The sequence below is a fragment of the Phalacrocorax aristotelis genome, chromosome Z (assembly GCF_949628215.1).
Source record: "Phalacrocorax aristotelis chromosome Z, bGulAri2.1, whole genome shotgun sequence".
NCBI lineage: Eukaryota > Metazoa > Chordata > Aves > Suliformes > Phalacrocoracidae > Phalacrocorax > Phalacrocorax aristotelis.
The window spans coordinates 26,731,609-26,758,514 of record NC_134311.1 but is presented as its reverse complement, the minus strand read 5'-3'; the positions used below and the strand labels follow the sequence as shown (position 1 = coordinate 26,758,514).

The 26,906-nt window shown below is 40.5% G+C and overlaps 1 protein-coding gene and 1 long non-coding RNA gene across 7 annotated transcripts in view; one reads left to right on the top strand and one right to left on the bottom strand.

The window, feature by feature from the left end:
• Window positions 1–2,872: 2,872 nt before the first annotated feature.
• Window positions 2,873–4,470, bottom strand: LOC142050002 (uncharacterized). Its single transcript, XR_012657879.1, has 3 exons — window positions 4,336–4,470; window positions 3,727–3,865; window positions 2,873–3,434 (listed from the first exon to the last, which is right to left on the bottom strand). It is a non-coding gene; the product is annotated as an uncharacterized LOC142050002 (long non-coding RNA).
• Window positions 4,328–26,906, top strand: part of PCGF3 (polycomb group ring finger 3) — a 57,992-nt gene continuing 35,413 nt past the window's right edge. For 2 of the 6 annotated variants that reach the window (XM_075078296.1, XM_075078297.1), the window contains exons 1-2: window positions 4,416–4,465; window positions 12,048–12,103. The gene's annotated coding sequence lies outside the window, so the exon portion shown is untranslated. Of the gene's footprint in view, window positions 4,466–12,047; window positions 12,104–26,906 lie in introns of all 6 variants that reach the window. The other 4 variants (XM_075078294.1, XM_075078295.1, XM_075078298.1 and 1 more) reach the window with 4 other exon arrangements.

The following is a 26,906-nucleotide window of genomic DNA, read 5'->3' as shown; positions in this document are numbered from 1 at the left end:
TGCTGTGCACCATCTCTTTGTTGTTAAGAGACTTCTCTGTTTATTAGCAGAAGAATGGAGGCTTATGTGGCTGGAAACACAACAAAGTCAGAAATGCCAGTGGTGTCTTCCCAAGATTTTAAAAATCATTATTCCATTCTACAAATATCATGAATGACTTAATGCTAGAGCAGCACTTGTATATAATTCTGTTATTAAAACACTTGAAGCATAGTCTCATTCTCTAAGCATTTCTCTAAACCCACATGATCTACAAATTTGTGAAATAAATCTGGATATTCTTGCATTATCAGGAACTTGCACCTTGCAACGTTAACTGAAACTTTGAATTAAATGCATATTAATTTTGCAAAAGTTGGTGATGAGGAATGTTTTATACTCTTGATGTAAAGGTTCAGTGTCGGCTAATGCAATACAATGCAGGCCTGTAAAATACATGCATTTGAGGGGAATGTGGTACATGTGTGTGTGCAGATATCCACAAAAGAAGCCTGATAGCTTAAAAGGAAAATGTGTAAAAAGGAGATGTCAAAATATAGGATTTTACAGATATATCTCTAGCTATGTATATGTATACTTATATAAATATATGTATAGTGTGTGGGTTCTGAAGTGATCACTTTGTGCTGCTAATGCCCAAATCTTGTAGATACTTCCCATAAGAACAGTACAGAACAATAAGAACAGAAAGAATAGGTGAAGAATGTAAATTCCAGTGCTGACTGAAGATTTATGACTGGGAAAGACTGAGTGTGAAAGGTTGTGAATAGAAACGCTCCAAATTTTCAGTTGCAACGGGTAAGTATCTGTACTCAGAGTGGCAGTAATTGGTGAGGGACTGTTGGGAGCAAAGAGCAGCCAAGGTGAAAGATGAAGCATGGAAAAAGCAGCCAATAGTTCACTGACACAGTTTAGTCACCTAGATTAGCCTATTCACACATCGTCTAAAAGGCAATGTTGTTTTGAGCAGTTTGAGAAAGTTGCTCTGCTTTCCCATAATGATTCAGCCATTTTAGATACTCTTCTGTTAATCTAAATTTTCCTGGGCAATTTTTACTTCTGTGCTTGACAGTTAATCCCAGAATTACAGAAACATTTAGATGGGAAGGGATATCCAGAGGTCTCTAGTACAACCTCTTCCTTAAAACAGGGCTTTTTCCAGCTTGGCCTTGAAAACCTCCAAAGATGCACAATGCACAGCCTCTCTGGGAAACTTCTTCCAAAGTTTAACTACCTTCATAGTTATCTTCTTTTTTCCTATCACAATCCGCCCTGATTCACCTTATGACCACTGTCTTTCATTCTCCTGCCATTTGCCTCATTACAGAGTCTGGCTCTGCTCGTGGTAGCAGACCCCCTTTTAAGTGTTGAAGGTTGCTATCAGGTCCCCCTGAAGCCATCTCTTCTCTGGGCTGAACTATTCCAGTTCCCTCAGTTTCTCCTTGCAGGACATGTTTTCCAGGCCCTCTGCCATTCTGATGGCCTCTGCTGGACTTGATAAAGTTTACCAGTATCTTTCTCATACTGGTCCACCCAAAACTGGATGCACTATTCCAGATTTGTTCTAACAAGTACAATATAAAAAAGAAAATCACGTCCCCCAATGTACTGGCCGTTTAATACATCCCAAGATGCTATTAATTCTCTTCAGTGCCAGGGTACACTGGTGACTCATGTTTAGCCTATTGTCCCCAAGAATTCACAAAGCATTTTCAACAGACCCACTTTCCAGCTAGTTGGTTACACCCTGGCCTCTATTGCTGCAGGAAGTTAAGTCTGTTCTAGGTGCAGGACTTTGTATTTGTTGAATTTTATTCCCACAGCCTGTTTAGGTCGCTCCTAATGATGGTCCTGTGCATCACATAGACTGCACTCCCAATTTGGTGTTGTACACAGACTTATTTCTGCATGTCCAAGTCACTGACAACTATGTTAAACGTGTCCCAGGGAAAACTGCTGAAGAACTTCATGCTGTCACCACCCTTCAGATAGAATGTGACCCATTAACCAGTACTCTTTCAGACCAACAATCCAGCCAGTATTTCACGCATCCAGTAGTTCATCTATCCAGGACATAATGTCCCAACATGGGGTAAGAATGTTGTGCGAGACTGTATCAAAAGCCTTGCTAAGTCTAAGTACGTAACATGCACCACACTCCTCATAGTCATTACATCATAGAAGACAATCAGGTTCATCCACCCTGATTTACCTTCGGTAAGACGTGTTATTCTCCTTCATGTGTTCAGAAATGGCATGGGTGGACTTGCTCCATGATTGTCTCAGGGATTCTCCTGTCAAAAGGTCTCATATAGAGTTTCTTCCATTAATTGTTTTAGTTAGGAAATACATGCTTCCAGAAGCTAGAGCTTCAACTTACCTGTGCTCATGCTATGCTTTCGTTTGTGTGAGAACTGTGAGGACTAACTCACATAAAGCTGATAGAAATAATCCTTCAAATGCTATTTCTAGTTCTCCCCAAGTCATTCTCTGAACTTCTGTAGTTTGACTGCAGCTCACTGACTGCAATGCTAACAAAAGGTTTCACTTCTCCCCTATTACTGAGTGCTACAGTTCAGACAAGGCACCCGTATCTACTCAGTTATGATCTTAGACGCTCTAGTCACTGGTTAAATTTATAATCCAGAAATATCCATTATAGGCTAACACACTCGGCATTGCCAAAGGCATGAGAACTGATATTAGGATAATGAGTTTGAAAACAGAGCAACCATTGCCTTGGCTCTCTGAGGGTCACAATAATCTTGTCACAAGGGATATATTAAAGTAGATTAATTGAGTAGGCATGGCCATATCATCTTGCTTCAGCTACCATCTTCTAAAAAGTATCTGTAGTAAGAGAAAACCAAAACTCATTGACTCTGGCTTTAATGGTTTTCCCAGTCTACAGTGTTTGGCTCCGGAAACACTAGGAACAAAAAAAGTAAAAATAAAAATAAACAAATTAATTAAATTTTAAAAAGCAGGCATCCAGTTTATCATTTCATGCACATTCTTATAGTTTGTTACTTTTGCTTCTGGCTACTTGAACTCCAATTCCATAAATTGGGCAGGAGGCGCCATTACTTTCTAGAATATATCTCTGTAAGCAAAGGCCCATATAAAATCATTTGTGGTTAAACTGAAAACAGAATTTATATTTATGACAGACAAGGTGCATCCAGTTAACCACACAACCCTTGAAGTTAAATAGAGCAAATCAACAGTGCTGGTATATTTTCTATTAACACAGGCTTAGCTTCTGGATTAACTAGCTCCTAGAGTCAAGCACAGACCCTGAAGTCTTGGTACACAGTGAAGTCTCAGTAGTTTGTTGGATAAAGAAGAAAACATCTTCTAGGGCTGTGGCATGACAGACCGTCCATTTCCAGTTGCATTCCTAGGTAAGGTGGAAGACTGCCTCGTGGCTCATTCTTGGTTGGCAGGGAGGAAAGAAAGATGACAATACACAGGTATGTTAAAGCATTACATTCAAAATATATGCATAATTGGGAACATAAAGCTTGCTCTGGTGTCTTACAGTTTGGACAGGTGAATTTTATAAGCACTTGTCTTTGCAACCTTGCCATTCAACCACTTGGAGTGAAGTTGAACTATCCATGGGCTTTCCAAGCTTTATTCATGGTCCTTGACCTAAGACCTCACACCTTTCAACTTCCAGGAAGCCAAAAATCTTAATTTCAGCAGCTGGAGTGTTTGAGTTACCTGCAGCTTGCCATTAAGTTGTGTGTCTTGCCACCAGAACTCCCAGCTCCTACTGCATTCATCGATTAAAAAGACACCTATATGGTTTTGAAGAAAACCTTGAGACATGAGACAGCTTGGAGCAACGAAGGGCCATACCCTGCCGAAAAGTAAATCACCTTCATTAACCTCGCCCTGTTCACAAGTTCAACTGAATTTTCAAAGCTGGGCACCCCGGGGACCCGGATATCCTCCCTCTGCTCCTCAGGCCAGGCTCCCGGGACGGCCGGAGGCTGCCGCCGAGCGGCACAGGGAACCCCGCGGCCGGACCCCACCCGCTCCCGGCACGCGCCCGCGGCGGGAGAGGAGGGGAGCGCGCGTGGGCCAGCCCCGCTTCTCGGGGGAAGGGGCGGCCGGAGCCGTGCCCGGGTGAGCGCCCCGCGCGCATGCGCCCTGAGCGCGCGGCGCCCCCGCTCGGCTTCGCTCGGGCCGCACTCGGCTATTTCCGCCTCTTTGTTTTAAACTCCGGGCCGAGCCTTTTAATTTTATCCCCCCTCCCCCCCCTTTCTTTTTTAATTTTTTGGCAGGGTCAGGGGAAGAGGGCTGGTGTTTCCCTCTGTCTCGCGTTACCTCGCTCGCATCCTGGGCTTTCTCTCTGTGGTGGCGCCCGGGGAAGGACGGGCCGGGGCGCAGAGGATCGGTGGCGGGGAGGAAAACCCCCCGCCGGCCCCGAGAGGTGGCGGCGCCCCTCCCTCGTCAGGTCAGTCCGGGGCTGTGGCGTGGCGTGGGAGACCCCACCGGTGGTGGGGCCGGGGTCCCGACCTTTCCCCGCCCCGTTGTGGGGGCCGCAGGCCGTGTGAGGCCAGGCGAGGATCTTGGGGGCGGGGCGGGCCTGCAACCGCCCCCCCCGCCTCCGCCGAGGTGTTTGCGGTGGGGGGCTGCGGGGGGCCTCCCGGCACAGCCTGCGCGTGAGGTGGGAGAGGGTGCGGGGCGAGGGTCTTCTCCGCCTCAGGGGGGTGGGGGCCTGCGCAGGAACGGGGCATGTGCCCCCCAGGTGTCCGGCGTTTGCGGGGTGGGGGAACCGTGCTTGAACTTGCCGTGCTGCGGCAAGCACGCTGTATTCTCGCGGGGCGGGGTGGTGGTGTTATTAGGAGAGGCTGGGTTTTGTGTGGGGTTTTCCTCCCCAGACACCCCTCCCGGAGCAGGGACTCTTCTGTGGGCCATGGACCGTCCGTCCTTGTCCTTCTGTCTGGACAGCTCCCCCAGCTCGAGGGGAAGGTGGCTCTTGTCTTCTGGAAAAAGGAAACCCTGACACCCCCCACTCTATCCTTCCTACCCCCGAGCAGAGTTGCCTGTTGCGTGGAAGGGCCTGGGGCAGCTCAGCTGCGGGCGAGGTGGTGCTACCTGTGGGAAGCCGGGGTGGATGGAGCTGTCCCGAGTTGTCCCTGAATGCTTCCTCTCCTTCGGGGGCGGGGCGGGGCGCGTTGCAGGGCTTCAAAACCTCATGGCTTTTGGAGAAAGGGTCGCTTTGGGGGTGGGGTGGCAGTTAGTAGTGGTGGCAACACATTGCCAGTAAGCTAGAGAATAGAGGAGACATGTCCCTTGCATGTATGACCTTAGCTGTGCACGTGAGTGGCTTCAGTGCTGTGTGTCTAAGTGGCATATGGGATTTTAAGTCTTCTGAGAAATAGGAAATGAAGTGGTACTTGTAGATAAAATATAGAACACTTGTGGTTTGAGTTGTTTTAAGTTCTAGGGATATATGCATACACATACATATGTATGTATATATTTGGTATTACAAAATTCTCATTGTTTTCTCAATGGTTTAGTGAGTTGTGCTGTCAAATTTGGTCTTTTAAGTTGGCCTCTCTTAGTCTGAAAGTGTCAGGTGTTCAGAGTGTCCTGTGTGGAAAGTTTAGCATGTCCTGAAGTTAATAAGACTCACAGGAGGTTTGATTATTATTATCGTTTATTAAATACTGGGACATTCTTTTGTTACTTCATGTGTTTGGGTTGTTTTTCTAATTGTTACAAAACTATCACTCGATGCATGCTTTGTGTCAAATCAGATTAGCTGTTTCCTACCTTCTATATGAAATATGTGCCTCTAAGGAGCCAGTTCAAGAAGTTCTGTTCTATTCTCTCTATATGCTCTGGAACGTTCATCTGGAAATATATTGTTAGGTATTTTTCAAAATAATCCTACATATTTGTTTTCCAGAGTTTCACAGAGGAATTAAATTTGTGGATGAAAAGGTTTGAATTAAAAAAAAAATGGAGTTGAAACGTTATGTTTAAGGAGCATCTCATGGATGTATCTTCCATTGTAAATTGGTTTCCTTTATACAGCATGAACAATTAGGCGCGTGTTAAATATGTTTTAACAAGTCTTTTTAGCACTAGATAGTGTGCTTTTAAAAATTATTACTGATTATTGCTGGGTAGGATACTTGTGAATTTTATGTTTGTTCTTTTAGTGGCAGGTCAGATGAGAATCTGAACTATGATACTTATTGTGTCTCATACAGGTGCTCTACAATTCATAAAATTCTTTGGTTGGTGACAAGGTGGATAGAAATAGAAACCTTGTACCCTTCTGGTAGCTTTATTTCTCAATTTAAGTTGTGTTTACGGATATCCTATAATGTGTTTTAAGAGAATACAGAACCTGTGCAGAACTGAAGGTACTTGGTGAGATCATGTAGGAGGTATTAGAAAAGGATCAGGAATTTTTTTTTTTCTCTTCAGAAAACCTCTAGAGTTGCATAGAGGTGCTGCAAGAGAAAACTAAGAAATAAATTTTCAAGCATTTTGTAAATCACTTCTTGAGGAAAATATTTCATTTCTTTATGTGGGCTATGTAGTCAGCCTGATCTTGTCACTCTGTTGTCACCATAGAAAATCAAGACTGAACATTTGTAAATGTTTTATTAAAGTCGACTTAGAGGTTGTAACTATGCTAGCCAAATCCTAATGCCGAGAATGCCAGAAATTAATTACCATGCTATGAAAGACTTCTGCTACTAAGAGACTGCAGCTTCTGGTTGCTGCAGTTGCTCAGCGTAGACTTACTTCTCCTGACTACTTACATGCTTTAGAGGAGGTAATCTCTAAGCTTTATATAGGTATAAATAGGAGATATAGGTAAGCTTTCTTGCCAAGAACCATTCTACATTTGCTTTAATAGCTTCCATTCCCATATGATTGTTTAATCTAGGTGGCCTTTTTAGCTTCTGTCAGGTAGTGATCTCCCAGGACTGAAATAATTCCAGATTGAATTCCTGAACTCTCTGGGAAACTTGTAAGAAGTAGTAGAAATACTTCCACTGAAGTTTTACGCTAGATGCAGCCTACAAAGTATATGTGGACATGATGTTTTGAGAAGCATGCGTGTTCGTAGTGTTTCACTTTTTAGCTACTGTGTTAAGAGATGATACCAGCTTACAAGAAAGTGCAGTGAAATTCTGTATGCTATAAAATAAACATTTTCTCTGTTTTGTTTTGGAACTATTGTCCATTGGTACACATGTGGGAGTAGAATTATTAAATGGAAGCTTGTATTGATGGTGCTTGGAGATGCAATGGATTTAAGACTGTCTGCATCCCTGAGAATTTAGTAGCTTAAACTCTGTTCTCTTTTTGTCATTGCTAGTAAAGATGTTTAATGATGGTTGAAACTACTCCAATTTGCTCAGTTAGGTATACTGTCATGTTTAAAGGAAATGTAGAGAAAATCTGCTCAGGGCAGTTTGACTGGAGTACGTTAAAAGCCAGGCAGAAGCTGTCCATGTCTTTTAGGTTATACAACACTTGTTTTGAAGCTCAATCTTGAAGTGAACTTGTAGTTCTGTATTCCTTGAACCCCCCTTTTAAAAATAAAAGTGTGCTGTATTAGACTGTAAGTTTAGCTAATATGTGGAAGTCATAAATACAACAAAAGGAAAGAGAGAAAGGGGTTATTCTGCATTAAAAACAATCTTTGCTATTGTAGTATGTAACAGTTCCATTGCTAACTGAAGGCACACTGTAAACAGTGGTTTGTTCTGTAATTGCTCTAAAGAGTCAAAAAACTTGCTGCTCTTATCTGAATTAAATTTTCCCAAGTTAATTTTACTGAATAAGTGCATCTATATTTAAATCAACAGACTATGAAAATTAAATATTCATTTTGGTGAGAACTAGTGAGATTGAAAACCTTATTTGCTATTGAAAGTTTGACTGAAGTTTGCTACTGCAGAGGTCTGAAGCCTGGCAATCATATTGCAGAGCCAGCATTGTAGGGAGGAATAAACCAGCAGTGAATTAATCAATTATACTATTTCCCCTTGTTTTCATTGTGTGTGTTTTTTTATCAGAAAAAGTACTTTATACAAGCAACTTCACACTACATGTGAGAAGTTAAGTGTCTTTTTATTCCTTTGTCAAACACAGCACATACTATTCTAAAGTAGGGTTAGTACAATTCATTCAAAAGTAGGGGTAATGGCAAAGTGTGGTGTGCTCAAGTTACTTGTTCTTTGTGCCGAAAGATGACTGCTTTCACAGTTATGACTGCCTCTTTTTCAAATAACAATTATAAGTTGATGGAACCAGTGGGGGAAATTGTTGAGGGGGTCAAGGAGAGAACCAGAGATAATCGGGGGTGGGGGTGGGGGGGGTGGATGTTGGCAGTGCTACAATGCAGTGTAAGATTGTAAGGAAGAAATATGCACGTGTGAAGAAAACCAGGATTTTTGTAGTTTTCCTACTAGTGGAATGACTTATTTAAACTAGCTCTACCATTATTTTCTACCTCCATGCAAGGTGGCAAGAAGGAGATATATTTTCCCTACAGATGTATAATTAGGTTGACGTTAACAAGATAACTACTTTGTATTCTGACCTTGTACTGGCAATCATAGAATCATAAAGCTTGGAAAAGACCTCTAAGATCACCATATCCAACCATCAGCCCAACACTACCATTCCTTCTAAACCATTGTCCCATAGTGCCACATCTACAGGTTTTTTGAACACCTCCAGGAATGGTGACTCCACCACCTTTCTGGGCAGCCTGTTCCAATGCCTGATCACTCTTTCAGTAAAAAAATTTTTCCTAATATCCAATCTAAACCTCCCCTGATGCAACTTGAGGCCATTTCCTCTTGTCCTATTGCTAGTAACTTGGGAGAAGAGACCAACATCCACCTTTCTACAATCTCCTTTCAGGTAGTTGTAGAGAGCAAGGAGGTCTCCCCTCAGCCTTCTCCTCTCCAGGCTACATAACCTCAGCCCCCTCAGCCGCTCCTCATAAGACTTGTTCTCCAGAACCTTCACCAGCTTCATTGCCTTTCTCTGGACATGCTCCAGCAACTGAATGCCCTTCTGTAACGAGGGTCCCAAAACTGCAGAGAGTATTCAAGGTGTGGCCTCACCAGTGCTGAGTACAGGGTACTATCACTGGCCTACTCCTGCTCACCACGCTATTCCTGATAGAAGCCAGGATGCTGTTGGCCTTCTCTGCCACCTGGGCATGCTGCTCGCTCATGTTCAGCCAGCCGTCAACCAGCACCCCCAGGTCCGTTTCTGCTGGGCAGCTTTCCAGCCACCGTTCTCCAAGTGTGGAGCGTTGCATGGGGTTGTTGTGACCAAAGTGCAGGACCCAGCACTTGGCCTTGCTGAACCGCAATACAACTGACCTCGGCCCATCATTCTAGCCTGTCCAGTCCCTCTGTAGACCCTTCCTACCCTCAAGCAGATCAACATTCCCACCCAACTTGGTGTCATCTGTAAACTTACTGTGGGCACATTCAATCCCCTCATCCAGATCATTGATAAAGAGATTAAACAAGACTGGACCCAAAACTGAGCCCTGGGGAGCCCTGCTCATGACCAGCTGCCAATTGGATTTAGCTCTGTTCACCACAACTCTCTGGGCTCGGCCATCCAGCCAGTATTTTACCCAACAAAGAATACACCTGTCTAAGGCATGAGCTGCCAGCTTCTCTAGGAGGATGCTGTGGGAGACGGTGTCAAAGGCTTTACTGAAATCCAGGTAGACAACATCCACAGCCTTTCCCTCAACCACCAGGCAGGTCACCTGGTCATAGAAGGAGGTCAGGTTGGGCAGGCAGGACCTGCCTTTCATGAAGCCGTGCTGGCTGGGCCTGATCCCCTGGTTGTCCTGCACATGCCTGGTGAGCTCACTCAAGATGAACCACTCCATAACCTTCCTTGGTACCGAGGTCAGGCTGATGGGCCTGTAGTTCCCTGGATCCTCCTTCTGGCCCTTCTTGTAGATGGGCATCACACTGGCAATCCTCCAGCCACCTGGGATCTCCCCTGTGTAACCAGGACTGCTGATAAATGATGGAGAGTGGCTTGGTGAGGTCCTCTGCCAGCTCCCTTAGTACTCCCAGGCAGATCTTATCCGGCTCATAGGCTTGTGAGTGTCCAGGAGGCTCAGCAGGTCGTAAAACTGCTTCATCCTGTCTTACAGGGGGTTTATTCTGTGATTCGTCCCTGCCTGCCATCTCCAGGGCCTGAATACCCTGGGGATAACTGGTCTGAGTATTGAAGACTGAGGCAAAGAAGGCATTAAGTACCTCAGCCTTCTCCTCATCCTTGGTGGGAATGTTCCCCCCTCATCCAATAGAATATGGAGATTTTCCATGGCTCTTTTTTTGTTGTTAATGTATTTGTAAAAATGTTTTTTGTTATCCCTTTTAGCAGTGGCCAGATTGAGTTCTAGCTGGGTTTTTGCCTTTCTAATTTTTTCCCTGCATGACCTAACAAGATCCCTGTACTCTTCTTGAGTTCCCTGACCCTTCTTCTAAAAGTGGTAAACTCTTTTTTTCCCAAGTCCTAGCAAAATCTCCCTGTTCAGCCAGGCAGCTCATCTCCCCTGCCGGTTCATCTTACAGCACATGGGAACAGCCTGATCTTGTGCTTTTAGACTTCCCTGAAGAAAGCCCAGCCTTCCTGGACCCCTTTGCCCTTTAGGACTGTCTCCCAAGGGAACCTCCCAACCAGTGCCCTGAACAGGCCAAAGTCTGCCCTCTGGAAGTCCATGGTAGTGGTTTTGCTGAGCCCCCTCCTCACTTTGCCAAGAATTGACTACTCAATCATATCGTGATCACTCAGCCCAAGATAGCCTCCCACCACCCAACCTCCCACCAGTCCTTCTCTGTGAACAACAGGTCAAATGAGGCACCTTCCTTGTGGGTCACTGACCAGCTGTGTCAGGAAGTTATCTTCCACACACTCCAGGAACCTTCTAGACTGTTTCCTCTCTGCAGTGTTGTATTTCCAGCAGATGTCTGGTAGGTTGAAGTCCCCCATGAGAACAAGGGCTAGCTATTGGGAGACTTCTGCTAGCTGCTTGTAGAGTTGAATAACTTAGAACTTCGACTACATTTAAAGGGCTCCTGTTTTGGCAGCAATAAGGATCCTTGATGTTTGAAACTGAGGCCATCCTTATTGTTGGAAACTGAGGATAAAATTGCTTTGTGAAAAGCATAACTTCATTTCGATTTAAGATAGGAGCTTTCTCTATCTGTAGTTTGTGGGTGAGAATGTGCTTTGCAGTATTTGCTTAATTAAGAGAGGCAATTTGTTTTTTGAGGTTGCCAGAATGAGTATCATGCTGTTTGCTGGCTTGCAAATGGCCCTCTTATCAAGTTTTTCAGTTTTAGTCACGGACTTTCTTTTCACTCTCTGCATAACCAGATAGTCAGTGTGTTACTATCTTTAGTCAATTATTATGTAATCATTATGATGTTACTGGATACAATACAAATCTTGTGTGAATTATGTGTGATATTATGCAGGAACGGGTCATCTCTGCTATTGTCTCTTGCAGTGTGCATGCAAACGTTAATATAATGTTTGTGACCATAAATGTCACTTGTTAATGAAAACACGTAAACATTGCCAGTGCAGTGTTTGCTGATTTTTCAGGTAATGTGTTGTGCTTGACGGCTTTTTCTAGTTTGCCATCTGACAGAACAAGCTGAAAGGTACAATACCTGTGGCTAACATGTATTCTTTATTTATAATTGCCTCTAACGTTTCTCCTGTATCTGAATTATTAGTTTGAATACACAGATTGGCATAATCTGTTTGGGTGTTGGTTTTTTGGTTGGGTTTTTTTTTTTCATTAGTGGCATGCTTTGTTCATTCAGAGTGACTTTTCCCCAAATGATTTTGGGCATAGAGACATTTGGAAGTTAGAGTTGTGTCTTGGGGCTAAGGTCAGAATAGACTGGGTTCTTAACTGCTGTGTTTCAGGTGATTGTATTTCATACCATTCCATTGTGATAACTGGCTTTTGTTTATATTTTTTTTCCTAAAATATGAAGTATGTTCTAGACATAAGGACTCCGATCTTGATTTGAAGATTCAAAATAGGCGAGAGGTAAGGGAATTTTTTATGTCCTTGTTTAAGTACTTAATCATGCAAACTACTGAAAATATGTATGCCCCTGTTCTAAATCAAATTATTTATATTTTAAACTCCAACTTTTGTTAAACCTGTATCTGTTAAAGATACTTCTAATATTATTTTCTCACTTTGAGAGTGCTGACACACTGCGATCAAATCAGTCCTCTTAATGCTTGAAATGCTTTTTTTTCCATCTTTGAATTATTCCTTTCTTCGAAGGTGTGAACCCCAAGCCTGTGTACAGTGTTTGTCTGATCAGTTCTGTCTGCACTTATGAAAGCCCCCCAGCTGCAGTGCTGCAGCAAGTGATTCCCTTAGTCTTTTGTGCTTTACCATTATACTAGTTGGACTGTTTTTCAAGCTTTACTGAATATTTTCCAGGTTAAAGCAAGCATAATACCACCCCTTGTTAAATGCTTACTTAGAACTTATTATCCATAAGTGCAAGTTGCTCTTGCTCTGTGCAAAAGTCTGCACTTGCTGAAAGGTTCTTTTGTGTTGATGTGGAAACAGTGTAGTAAAAAAACATGCTCTGTAAGTGAAATCCATGAGGTTTAGGGATAAACATTTACCTTTTTTAGGAATAGTTGCATGGTTTTATTTCATTTGTTGAATGAAATAAGTAACTAACTGACTTTTCCTGTAGCAGTTTCCTAAGATTGATGGTGAACTAGGCTTGCATCTTAAATCAATTTATGCTTTAAGATCATGCTTCTTGTATTGTGTTGCCATAAGTTGCTAATTAATTCGCAGGTTAAAATCTTGGACAAGAAAGTACTTTGATCTATGCTCATTCTGTTCTCAGACAAATTGCGAAGAGATGCCCAATATTTTTGTATTTTTTTTCCTGGAAAATCCATATATGTGTTTCCCTCCCCAACCCTCTTTTCCCAATGTGTTTGGATTTGATAAATTGGCATTACCTTACTCTGAATCTGTACTTTTAAATTCTGAAGTTCAGTGCCACAGTCTACTTCTGTTCCTGCGGTGAAATATCAAATCTAGTCTATTTGAAATACTGTGGTAGTACCTTATTTTACCAAAAATTCAAAAATCAAATTTTCAATCTAACTGTACTGAGCAGGAACAGTTTAATTGAAAGGTGTTTTTGAATAACATTTGTCCTTGTTAATAGTAGCAATATGCTTGGTAGCACCGGAGCAAGTAGTTTATTTGCATAGCAATTTATTAATCTTGGGTTTCTAATCTTGTTCTTCTAATTCTTGACAGGCTAGAATCAGGTGGAAATTCCTCCCAAGGTCAGGTCATTCTGTAACAATTTCAGAAGACACTTGTGTTTATATTCATAAAATGCTTCATTCAAACTTCTTATTTCAGCCACTGTCCACAAGAAAACTAGCCTAGATTTGTATAGGCTTATATCAGAGGTAGCATAAATGGCATCAGGCCAGATAAAAAGGCTTTTGGGTAGCTATTGGAGCTAATTTTCTTCAGTTTACCTTCTTGTATCTCAGATTCTTTCAAGATTTGACAGAAGTTACCAGAAGTAGTCTGCATATATTGATCCCCATGGTATTAAGTGAATCTTGGCACTTGAATGTTTCATTTTATGAATATCTTCAAAATATGTGGGTGTAAAAAGTACTGTATTAGTTGCAGTCATTTTTAATGCAACTTTTTAGGCATAATCTTAGCTGCTACCACCAGAAATTTTTTATCAGGAATGTGTTTGCTCTAATCAATAACAGTTACTCAAATTACGTAAGGTTATCATGCCCAGATTATAATAGCTCATGGGTTCTGTGATTATGATTTTATGACTAAAAATGGCTTCAATTTGGACTAAGTGCTACAGATAAGGAAGAACACTTTTTTTTTTTTGGACCAAAAGGTATTTTACCCTGGCCTTTTCTTGGTTTTGGTTTTTGTTTTTTTTAACTGAATTTACAATGCAATGGGACACAAATAAGTGTAGGACTAACTCCGTATATGAGCTATTCTGGCATCAAATATGTAAATGGATTATAGCCTTCAAATGAGGTATTTCTGGTGCTTTTCTTTGGGAGGGGAAAGCGTGTTCTGTCCAAGTTTCAATTCCTCCCTCTGATGCCCCACCATATGGGTCAAATTACTTGCCTAGTGGAACGTGAGGTAGACTTCCAAAGTCACTGCTCTGTCAGGGCATTTATTCTCCATTCACAAGCATGAGTCAACACTGAATTGAATTTCTGGAGGTGATTAGAAAGTGTTGTGGACATTCGTTTTCTCTTTAGAATGTGGAAATACGGAGTATAAGGGTAAGTGATTCCAGATTCCCCTTCTGTGGCCTCCATTTTTAGGCCTGGCATTACTGTAAGTTATATTCACTGGAGGAATGAAGACAAGGGAAAAATGAACTGCTTTTACTTCTCCCCCAGATTCCTTAGCCACTTACGGCTTCCCATAATAAGTAACCTTTTTTCAAGTTAGTCATCCATTTTCACCATCTGCAGACATTGACAATTTTAGCATGCAAACGGAAAAAAAAAAATTCAGCTCTCTCTCCTTCCAGCTTTAAGCCAAAAACAAAGGAATGAACTTTTTTCCCCTGAAATCACGTTTCCAAATGTTCATAATGTATGAAGACCTTGTACATCCTGAGGCAAAAAGTCTTTCAGATGCCCAGGATTTGCAATGTGGAGATCACCGGCAGGGTTGTTTCTGTCCTTGTCAGCCAAACTTTAATGATACACATTTCTTGTGAGGTATTTTATTAAGTTGTTTTCTAAACAACGGAGGCAGAGTGTCAGTGAAGATGTAATCTATTTAAACAACTACTACATTTTTATTAGTGTTTCTAAGTTATTTTGATTGTCCTTTATGGCATAGTTCAATCTCCAAAAGCAGTTCTTGGTGAACTGCAGAGAGGAACCAAATTCAGTCCTATAGGTAAGTGCCACCAGGCTGTAGTAGTTTAACACCTTGCACGGAAAGACTGTTTCTTCCCTTTTTACTGTACATGTGACACATCCATGTAGCATTTGAAATTTATTGTAGGAAGCAATAAGGGTCTATGAAGGTGGTCTTGCTTTTAAAAGTCATAACACAATCACATAGCAAATGTAGTGTTCATTTATTTACTTTTTTATTCATTGCATGGACCATCAGACCCTGTTTAGGCTGAGCTTTTTCAGAGAATATTTTCTTCCTATAGTCTTTTGAATAATTGTATTAATGTGCAGCTGAAGAGTTTTGTCAGTAACAGACGTATCTCTGCTAATTATCGATTCTGTGATAAATCTGTAAGTTCAGTGGTGTTTTTAATGGTAGATACCTTTTCATGTAGAATGAATAAAAGATTGATATAAAAAGCTTTAGCTTATAGATGACTTACCACTGCTTTCTTTGTAATTTACTGCTTTCTGATCTGCTGCTGTGGATTGGAAAGGTTCTGTGGTATGTCATAGAATCATAGAATCATTATGTCCCTGTGAAATGCTGTTGTGAATGCCTGGCTCCTCACAGCACAAAAGCCATTTAGTGGTTATTTGTCTGCTTTTCTGCTTTCATACTAGTTTTTCACATAGATGTCTCTTTTACACACCAAAATTGATCCATTCTTCTACTGGTTTTATCTTTTGGTAAGTCTATTACTTTGTTTCATATGGATTTTAGTGCTGTCTTTTAATACTTGAAGTTGGAAAGAGCTAACTGCTTAGCTATTGTTTTCTGCTTCAACTTCCTTATTTTCACCAACAGTCTTCCCTTACACATAAAAGCTGATATCCTTGCCTTGTTTGAAGGGATTCTGAGGAGTTTTGTACAAAGGTCTAAATGCAGAGCATGTCTTCAACTCATTTATGGGCTAAAACTGAACTATCCCAGAGGCTGTAGAGTACCGTTACCATGACTGGATAAGGAAGAGAAATTTAACTTTTGTACTGTTCAAAGATGTGTTTTCTAAACTTCTGACTCAGAGTCAGAGGCAGACTTGAGCACATGACAAAATGACTATGTAGGGCTGGAAAGGGAAACTTCTGTTCAGGAAGTAGTTACTTTCTCTTGCTAGCAGGTGCTGAGTAAATTGTAGCAAAGAAAACTGGTAATTGCTTACTTTCTCTGAGATTTGGTTAAGATGTTGGTATTTGGCAGTTAGAGAATATTTTCGTGGCTACTACTTATTAAGGTGTAAATTTTACTGAACTTAAGGGAAATACAGACTATCATTTTGGGATACCTTACTAATGTATGCTGTAAGAGCAGCACTTGAGAATTATGGCTGACAGGCAACTTGGTGGATCTAGCTCTCATTCCACCTGCCTTTTCCTGAACAGTTTACATTTGCTCTTCTGCTACATTGAGCCTATGCTGCATAAAGCTGCCTTCATCAATGGCTTGTGCTAATACTGTTAAAATAAGCACCTGATGTGTAAGGAATTTTTGGTTCAAGGTGGAATGGCCAGTTACAGCCAGTAATTTCTAAAACTGCAGAAACAAGGCAGTCAAAGCCCTTACACAAGTGAAACTAGTCTCATGGTAAGATTATTTTGTTGTGTTAATAATTTAGACCTTTCAGCTCCTGCCTACTGCTGAGCAAATTTTCTCTGTTTTATTTAAAGCAGCAAAAGTCAGGTCACAGGTCACAGCAGTGATCATGTCACAGCAAAGAATTCAGTTTTATAAGTGCTGAATCCTCTCATGCTATTGTTTTCCACTGGATTTTTCTGTCAGGAGTTCTTGTCCCTTAAACTGGTGCCATGCTGCAGCACTAGAAAAGATTGTGATGTTGTAATTGTGTTGCTCTGCTTTTTGTCAGACTTTGATGCAGAGTTTAGAATGATTGAATGATATTCCATATGTCCTATGAGGTTTTCTTGAACTGTGACACATTATTAGATTATGCAGTGAAAAAATGTCGTAACAGTTAAATTTGGAAAATCATTCCTTACTGCAACATGGCCAGTGAAACATCATAAAAACCAACCAACCAAAAACCAAACGAAAACAAAAAAAAACCCCAACCAACCAAAAAACACACCCATCCACCCCACTGCTTACCCCCCCCAAAAAAACCCCAACACCTCAAAACCAAAATCGGCAAAACCAAAATCGGCAAAACCAAAATCGGCAAAACCAAAATATGTTTCACAACTGCAGATATCTCTTCTGTGATGTGTCATGCCTTTCTGGGAGATAATGCATGTTTTCATATAGCTAGGCATTTAACTTCCTCTCTTCCTACATGCATGCAGAACAGTAGATCTAATTATGATGAGGAAATTAAAATAAATAGAATGTGAAGGCTTTAAAGGTGTAACTCCTTCTACAAGCATAAGCTTTCAAACACTGTTACCCTGTTGAGAATGTTGTGAATCTTTTTGAACTGGAAAGTTAGCACATTCTTTAATTATTTGCAGTGGCGTTGGGTTGGAAAAGGATGTTTTTTTCAGTTCTTAAAAGACAAAAACACCTCATCCCCACCACACCAATAAAAACCACTAAAAAAGTATATCTGTGGTCAGTTACAGGTACATGAGAACACTGGCTTCTGCACTCTGACTTGAAAATATAGTAATTGTTTTATGTAAGCACACATAGCAATTTAGGGAAATTTCGAGATATCATGCTTATGTCACTAATGATTTCATTAAGCCTGCCAAAAATGTGAGGTGGAATCTTTCCTTTATGTGGTGTGACCAATCCCCAATAAAAACATCTTAAGACAAGTTCAGAACATACGGCATACAAGAATCATGGCTGATGAAATATAGTTATGCATGTCTTCTGTGTTCTGGTAAAAGATAATTTCAAAATTCTGTGCTGTCTGCTGCTTCTAATGGATAAAGTTATTGCAGTTAATTGCTGAAAAGCTGTAAAGGTAAAATATTAAGATGGCTGGGTTGGAATATCAGTAATTTAGGGCTGCTCTTTATGTTCTTTTTCTGTTTTACTGTGGTAGAGGTGGTATGGTCAGTATGTCAAAGTAACCCAAGAGCTGAAAAAGCTGGAAGTACTGTATTGGAGGAATGTTTTCTGTGTCTATTGCATGAGTGCAGGTTTTCTACCTGTCTTTATAGTAGATTTCATTATAAATGGGAAAGACTAGAAAAACAAAACAAAACAAACCACAGCAAAAAATCAACCAACAACAACAAAAAAAAACCCACCCAAACCACCACACAGTAAACTACATTACATTTCAATGTTTAATTTTCTTTTTCCAGGAGAATAACTTTCCTTTCCTTCCTCCTTTGTACTATTTTTCACTTTCCTTTCTATTACCTGTTTAACGTTGCCATTTCTTTCCTACATACTCTCAACTATTCATTCTTCTACTACAAACATACGTGCTTTTGTCATTCTAATGCCAGTCGTCATTTTAAGTGCTGTTTATATTGAAGCCTATTTCTCTGTTGGTTTGAGTGCAGTTTGCATGGGTACAACAGGAGAAAAGGAGAGTTCTGCTGAGCACGCTTGCTATGTCTCGGTTGCTGTTTTTTCCTTGCCTTTGTAGGGTTGACAAGTGCTTATTCATTGTCCTTGATTCTGCATAGGGCAAATGGCCCTGAGGGTTTTTTTGCACAGCTGTGGAATAGAGGGCCTCACAGTGTCTTGTTAAGTTCACTGAACAAGGGAACAGAAGCAGACAGTTCAGCTACTCTGTTGCTGGTCAATGGAAATGCCTTTTGGGCCCTCAGCACTGAGGCTGGCTGTCCACTTGGTTTCAAGGGAAGTTTATCACATGTAATGGATGATACTTGAATAAAGACTTAACATGAGAAATACGTGTGCTGCACAAGGCCAATAGGGCTGACACTGAATAAGGGTCTGCTAGACTAGGAGACGATGTTGCTTCATGACAAATGCACCCTCCTTAATAAGCCATGATTTATTAATTTTGTTTTAAAAATACTTAAGTTCCTAATATTTTACTTATTCTAAAAATTCTACTCAGCAAAGAAGTGGAAATGAGAATTCTTGTGTCACTGAAAACTTGAAACTTTTGGCTTTAGTCTGTTCAGCCTAGGACTAATATGTTTTAGTAGTTTACTTGACACAGTCCAAGGTAGTTAGTGAACAGCAAGTCCTAATAACAGAAAACTCAGATGTTACTGTGTTGTCTCCAGATATTAGGACTCTTATATTCCTGCTTGTTAAAAAGAATTAAGCCTTTTGCAAGTAAAATGGTGTTGGATTTGATTAGGTTGCCTTGATCTCTACAGTCAGTTTTATCAATGAGAAGTAAAAGTGTACTGATGTGGGTTTTCATCACCTGATGAGGTTTTCTGTACTTCAAAGCATTTGGGCAAGTATATAATTGTATTTTAGTTTAGTTTTGGACTGAGTCAGCTCTTTGAATGGGCTGAGGGTGTGCTCAGGCTGATGTGTTTGTTCAAGGAAAGGAGCACAGTTTCTCTCCCACAAAGAATTGTGGAATAGGAACTGGCCAGAACTGGATTGGCACGGCATGTTGTTGAGTCCTTGGTTAAGCTAGCGGAGCTCAAGATGCAGGTATATAGTAGACTTCACAACTTGTTTTGGCACCCTCAGATTCTTCATGTTACACTGAGCTGGGCAGTGTTGGAAATCCAAAAACTAATGAGGACTTGTCAAGAAAACTGGCTCTGCTTTGCAATGCTATTTGGTATTGCTCAGGCTTTGTCGTAAGTGGTGTCAGTGCAGGTGATCTGAGTACCTCCCTCTCTCCTCTCCTGCTTGAAGTCTTAAAGCAGTGATGAATAGTTGTAACAGGTGCTTCCTATAAAACCTTGAAAATGATCGCAGTAAAAACAGATTCTATTTCATTTGCATTAATATCTAGTTAAAAGAATGTTGTTGTGTGCTTTGTATTGATGCTGTGAAAAGCTGATATCAGGACTCAATAGTCTGAACGACTATTAAGCAGGTATTCTTTATTGCAGTGCTGGACGCACAGGGGATCACTCCTCCTAGTGTGTGTGCTCGCACAGGGTTAGTTGCATAACTTATACAAGCTTTACATACGTATTCATTAGTTCCCCCCAAATGATATACATACTCATTACTTTTCTGAGAACTCATATGCAAATGTCCTTTGTGCATGCCTGTTGGTGTCTCTGAGTGGTCGTCAGGGGTCTCTGGATGAAGGATCTACTCTTCCTCACTGTGTCCACCAGTTAACCTTTGCTTTTGCGTAAACTCAGTTCTGAGATCACGTATATACTGTCCTTGAGGGATGGTCTGTTCTGGTTTAGCGTTTGCTCTGCAGTTCTTTGTTTATGGTTCTGTACATCTGTGTGGTAAATTTTGTATAGGCACTTCTTGTCTTGAAGCCTTTCTGACTCTCCCGAAGTAACAAGTTTTAGTCACAACGGCTTTAACTCTATCAGTATAATAAAGCCAGAGTTCTCTGCTGTTTATCTCACTATACTTTGTATCCTCTAAACATAAAGTGCTTGAAGAATACTGTATGCTGTAAAATTAGCAGTGGTGTCTAAATTTGATACAATGCTTAAAATACATACAATCTCCATTTTTTAAATCAGCTGGATTTATACCAGTGAAAACTCAAAGCTGACTTTCTCTTAAGTTCACAATGTCTAGCAGTGCAAACTCTTTTCTGTTGAACAAAGTGAAATGTTCTTAAAGATAATGAGGGGGAGATTTGTTGGATACTTAAAGTATGCCACAGATGATGAATCCAGCCCTTTGCGGGTATATTGACAAAGAATTACAAGTTATTGGAGTAAACTTCAGAGGTTATGAATATTTTTCTTGCTGGGAGTGATTGACAAGTGTAACTTTATTCCAACTGTTAATGGGTTGATACATTATTGAAATGATTTGTATGTCTCCTTGTTAAGATAAATTAAGCTTTTAATAGTGCATTCTGCTGTATTTTTAACACGGAGAAATCTTGCAGTCTTTGGAAGTAACACAAAGAAGTCTCTGTTGCTTTTGCTCTGTTTTAATACCTGCAAGTCCCAGCTCAGATGGTCCTGATCTTGTATTGCATTCTTGCGTCCCTTCCTCAACGTTTTCCCTTTAACAATTGTATTTGTTTTGATGAGAAAAAAAGAAAATGTTTTCAAATCTGAAGTGTCAAGACTTAAAGGTAAAAATTGAGACAATCAAATACTGGAAGATATGGAGTACTGAACAGTTTTTGGTGGAAAGAAAAAATTTATTCTCTACTGATTGAAATACTGCTATATAATTTAATACTAAACATACAATGTTAACTATCAGGTTTGTTTTCACATTTCCGGTCAACTGAAAGGCTAGGATTTTGTCTGGGGTAAGAAAGTTGTAGTAGCAAGAGTTCAAAGGAGACTAAGTAACTGTGTTACATCATTGCCTCAATTTGTCTGAAAGAGCTGAATGTTAGAACAATAACAGAACTGTGGGCAGAGTACATCTTAAAGCCTTCTTGGGGTTTCAAGAACAAAAAAAATATTTTGCAAGGCTCCTTTTCATTTGAGTTGCATGGTTCATGGGTAGCTAACTTGATGTAAATTACTGTGTATACATTTGAATCTAGAAGGAATATGGAACACCTGCTGACCATTTGCAAGGTATGGGGCAATTCTAGCAACATTTGCTCATCTTCTATCTTAGCAGCACAGAGGCAATTATTGGACAGATCTGTGAATTTGATAGCTTTGATCGCTGAAATTTTTTAACCAAAGGCATGGATATGTAATTTTTCAGGTCTGCTCATATATTTAAGTTTTCTTTGGATTAATTAACCACCAAGTGCTGTGATCTGGCTTTAAACTATATGGTGATGTTAAAAATAAAAGTGATTGCTGCTAAAATGTGCACTCACTTGAATTGTAGCACCTTCCTACTTCTTACCTGCTGGTGGTTTCTGGCTTCTCACTACAGATTTCCATTTTGACAGCTGCTGTTTTACTGGACTGCCACTGTGTCTGGACCAGTAAGTGGGGTCAAGCAACTAAAACCCTGAATTTTTAAAGGTCTTTTGCTAAATGCCAAAAGGAATTGTCCTTGGTTCATAGATCCTTTTATCCATCTTTATCCTCTCTTTCCAAAATAGGCAGTATATGAATGAGAATGGGAGAATTATTGCTTCCGATAGACATCTGTAACCACTTCGAATAAAAGGTATAAAAGTCTTAGCGCTCAGGTTACCATACAGTCACTCACTAGGGAACTTTTCAAGCTCTTGTTGACTTGCATGAAGTCATAGAGCAATCAATGCAAATGTACACCATCAGTTCAAATGACAACTAAAAGTCACTTGTTATTTTGAGTTGCCCATCTGATCTGCAAAGGACATAGTAATGACGATTACGATCTGTTTCAGCTGTGGCTAGGTCCTAAATTACTTGCACATGGATATTAAACATTCAAAAAAGTAGTGCGGGTCCAGATAGTAGAATCTCACTGAGCGTTTGGTTTTAAAGGACTTTGTTCTTCATGAGATTCAAGGCTGGTTTTGACTGACTTGTAATTATTGGAATTCAGGGATCTCTTCATCTTCTTCTGATCCATGTGTACTAAACTGGAACAAAGTGCCCTTTTAATGGCTTGTAGCTTCTGTCTCTAAATTCTCAGCGAGGAGGATTTTAGATCATGTTCTTCCAATGTATGACAAATGTCTCTGTAACATTTTGTCCACACTTAATCTCGGATAGTACTCTGGTTAAGAGTAGTCTTTTCTTCAAAAGCCTCCTGCCTCTAGCAGTGATTTTGATTTCTGATAATAAGCCAGATTTTATTTTAAAAATGTTGTAGTGGCATTCATTAATGAAATGAAGGTCACTCCTGAGATTATACTGTGTGTTTATAGTATTTTTAAAGACTTCAAGAACTTTGACACTTTAAGACCCAGTTTTATCAGTAGTTGTAATCTGTGTTGATTGGAAATGATGCTGTACCCTCAGCACTGAACAAAGGAAGTAGCAGGATGTAAAGAGTAACTTGACTGTAACAAAACTAGTGATTCTTTGTCAGAAATGGAAACTTGGTTTAGTAGGATTAAATCTGGCCAGTCAGGTGTTTTTATCCAGGCTATCTGGCAGAAAATTTTAACTTTTGTTATGTAGATATTCTGCATCCCAGTATTTGTAAGTATGCTCTTAGGACTGTGTCAAGACCCTGCCATGAACAACTCACGATCTGAGTAACTAAGCATGTTTTAATTGGAAGAGGTGTCTGGAATGCACTTTATTTAAAACAGTTTTGAAGTATGTGGCTTCACAGACTGTGGAGCCAAGCTAATAGCTTGCTGCTGCCAAAAAAAGGTTCGGTTTTCACTGTGCAGTGCATCCTCTTGCCTTGACCATTCTCAAGTTCTCCTTTAACCTTCCTATGAATAAGTGAATTTTATCAGTCCATCAGAAGACTCTCCATGGATTTATGAGTCATTACCAAAGCACCCCTAAACCTTGAAACAGCACTACCTTATGGAAGATGATGTTTTAATGAGATTCTATTAAGAGATGCTTTGAACAATATAGTGATGAAATTCTAAAGTTCTGCTAATCAAGACAGCTAGATGGCAGATAAGGAAAAATGTTTTCTACTTCAAAATGGCAACAGATTTTTTTTCTTGCAAGAAAGTTTACTGACCATGTAATCCATAAAAGCTTTTCTGAACAAAAGTTTCATTAACTAAACTTCTTTTAGTTGTCTGCCTTACTAGTCCATATGAAAGAACTTTGTGCATGTAGAGATAAACCACAAATACAGTAGTAAGTCCATCTGATTAAAAAAGACCCATCAAAATAAAAATTAGAGATAGTTGTGTTGATATTTCAGAGCTTCAAGACCATTAAACCACCTTTTCTGATTAGCTTATATTACAAATGCGAAGATTTATTTAGCTTATCTAATATTAAATGAAACACCTGCTTTGGGACAGTGTACTTCCTCATTTTCCCATTTTAGTTCTTCTGTGCTTACGCTGCAGCTGACATTTTCACAATGAAATGGAAATGGCTTACATCACCGTAATATGATTTCAGAGTATTGATAGATAAGTGGAATGCTTGCTGTTACTCCCTATTTGCATACTTCTGTAACTCACAACCAGAGAAAACAACTGTGTGAAAATGGTTTCTGTGGAGAGTAAGGTGCTGGCTGAGCTTAAACGCAAACCTGTAGAGGGGTGCATGTGACAGTCAAGTGAGTTCTAAAAAATCTGCTATCCCATTAACAGATGAATGCAAAAGTTATGATAACTCACTTGTCCTACGATTCTTTCTATTTAATACCTTATTTTTTTTCCTCTGAGGTGGTACTCGGTCTATTGGACTGTGTAAAAGGAGAGCATAAAATTCTTGGTAACAAAATTTCACCCTGACTTCCTCTAAGTTGGCTGTGCTGGTCTTGGCTGAGAAGGGGTTAATTCTCCTCACTGTGGGGGGTCGGGGACCTTTCCAGCTTCCCGCACTCTGCCGCGTGTTGGTGGGGGGGCTGGGAGGGGCGGGGCCATGGCGGGGGCGGCTGACCCCGACTGGCCAATGGCAGGTTCATTCCATACCATGTGACACCATGACCAGTATATGAAGGGGGGCAGTGGCAGTGCGGGAGCGGCGTGGCGTCGGGGGGTGAGCGGCTGCGGCACGTGTGGTTGGCTTTGGTGGTTCGTTCCCCTCCACCTCCCTTCCCCCCTCCCCCCCCGGGGCTTTGCGCTGCTCGTTGTTCTCCTTTACATTGCATTTCTGGTGTTGTTTCTTTTAATTTTAATTATTGAACTGTTCTTACCCACCCCACGAGCGTTACCCTTCTGATTCTCTCCCCCATCTACCGGTGGGGGAGTGAGCAAGCGGCTGTGTGGGACTGAGGTGCCAGCTAAACCGCGACATTGGCTTAATATTATTGTAATAACTGACACTGTAGTTAAGTACCACATCTCTAATTTCAGTGATGACAAGTAGCAGCAGAGCAACCAAAACCAGTGCACTACATCAGATTCTGATAGAGTTTTGACTTTCCGAAACCTTTTTGTCTTGCCCTTTCCATTCTCTCTGCTTTTCTGCTTCTGACTCCTACTCTGCCTTCTACATTGCTTGCCTCAGAGGTTAAAAGGAGGGATTGATTGGGAAGGCTGGCATTGAAGGTGAGAGGATCCTGTTTCCCTTAGCAGCTGATGGTTCAGTACGATGAAACTTAAAATTTTCATGCTGTTGCAGTAGGGCCACCTCATGTGCTTTCAGTCTGCAAGTCTCCAGGGTCACTGCTGCTCATTGCACATCTTTTGCCAAAGACACCTTTCCTCCAAAGATGAAGAACTTCAGTACTGGTTTGGAGTTCTGATCCCAGTGGTTGGAGTCTGGTGCTAATGTCTTAACTATGAAATTTGACTGGCTAGGTGGCTGCCTCCTAGTGAGTGACATAGAAAAAGTCAGTTGACTCTGTCCTGTCTTGAATGATAGAAATTCACAGTACTAAATGTCCCTGTATATTTGTAGCAGTATGTTCATTGCCATTTTAAATGTCCATTCAAGAAACCTAGCAAAGTTTAATCAATGCTTTATTCTTCCTGAGGTTTACAAGCTAGCTTTATAATATTAATACACATGAGAACAATCAAATTTAGGAACTCTGATTGTAGCATGCTGCTTTTGAGATGGCTACTTTATTTGAGGGGAAAAAAACCCCAAGCCACCATATAAACAGAAAAAACCACTACTATCTTAATACCCTTCAATAAAATAATAGAGAAATACTTTCAGCCACTCTTAAAGTACTCTGAGAATTGGATTAACCTTATGTTTTGTACATTTTTTAGCTAGTTAATAAATGCATGGTTTTTGTCATTAATATTTCTTTCTCTAGGATGAGTGCTTTTGGCAATGGTCAGGTTTTTTTTTGTTTGGGTTGGGTTTTTTTTTACATTTTATGTGTTTATATTTTGCTTCCCCCCCTTTTTCTTTAGTAACATAGCAGCAGTCTTTTGGATTAGTTCCAATGGCTTCTGAGTATTGATTTTAAGATAACACATCCTTGTACGATTAAATCTATGTTGAAGCTCAAGGTAGGTCACTGTAACTGCACTTAAGGTAGCTTTTTAAGTTAATACTCCGATTGAAAGAGACCTGAAAATATCTATTAAAAAATTCTCATATAATGTATTTTTATGTTCCTGATCATGTTTTATTTCTGATAAGAGATGCCTGCCATCTGCTGCCACTTGAAAAGCGTCCTATTGCTGAATTATGAGAATGTGATCTATTCCATAATTACACTTGCCAATGTGTCTTGGGTGGATGTAATACATATTTATCCTTTGCCTGTCTCTGAAGAAGAGTTGAGACAGTGGAAAGAGTGGAGGAGGAAGGATATGGGCAATAACACACTGGGGCTGACATTTGTGATGGTAGGTGGGAAGCAATCAAGTAAGTAGGCTAGGTTGCATTTAGTACGTTAACACATTTTCCTTACTTTAAAAATCTGCCATTCTCTTATTTTTCACTCTTATTGCTCCTCTTCTAGACAGAACCTTTTAAAATATCAGGTCCAATTTAGTACTGATGCTTTATGCATGTACATATAAGGCAGTTTTCAATCATCATTGTTTGAAGTCAGGAAAACCTTAGTCTTGCATTTTTCTACTGTGTTTGCTTTCACCTTCAGATCTGAAGAGATCTAATGCCAAAATCTGTCCCCAGCTTAATTCCCATTTGTACACTTTAAATGCGCTTTCATTTTAGTTCCTTATATATACTCCTGCAACAAAAGTCTGTAGTGAGCTTCTACAAGAAAGATTTAAAGGGGTTTCAGGTAGTCTTTACAAGAGGGCATTAGTAATGAAGCACTACAAATGAAAGAGTTGAAGGTATGACATAGTTTGCATTTGTTTATCTGCCATTGGTATACTGAGAAG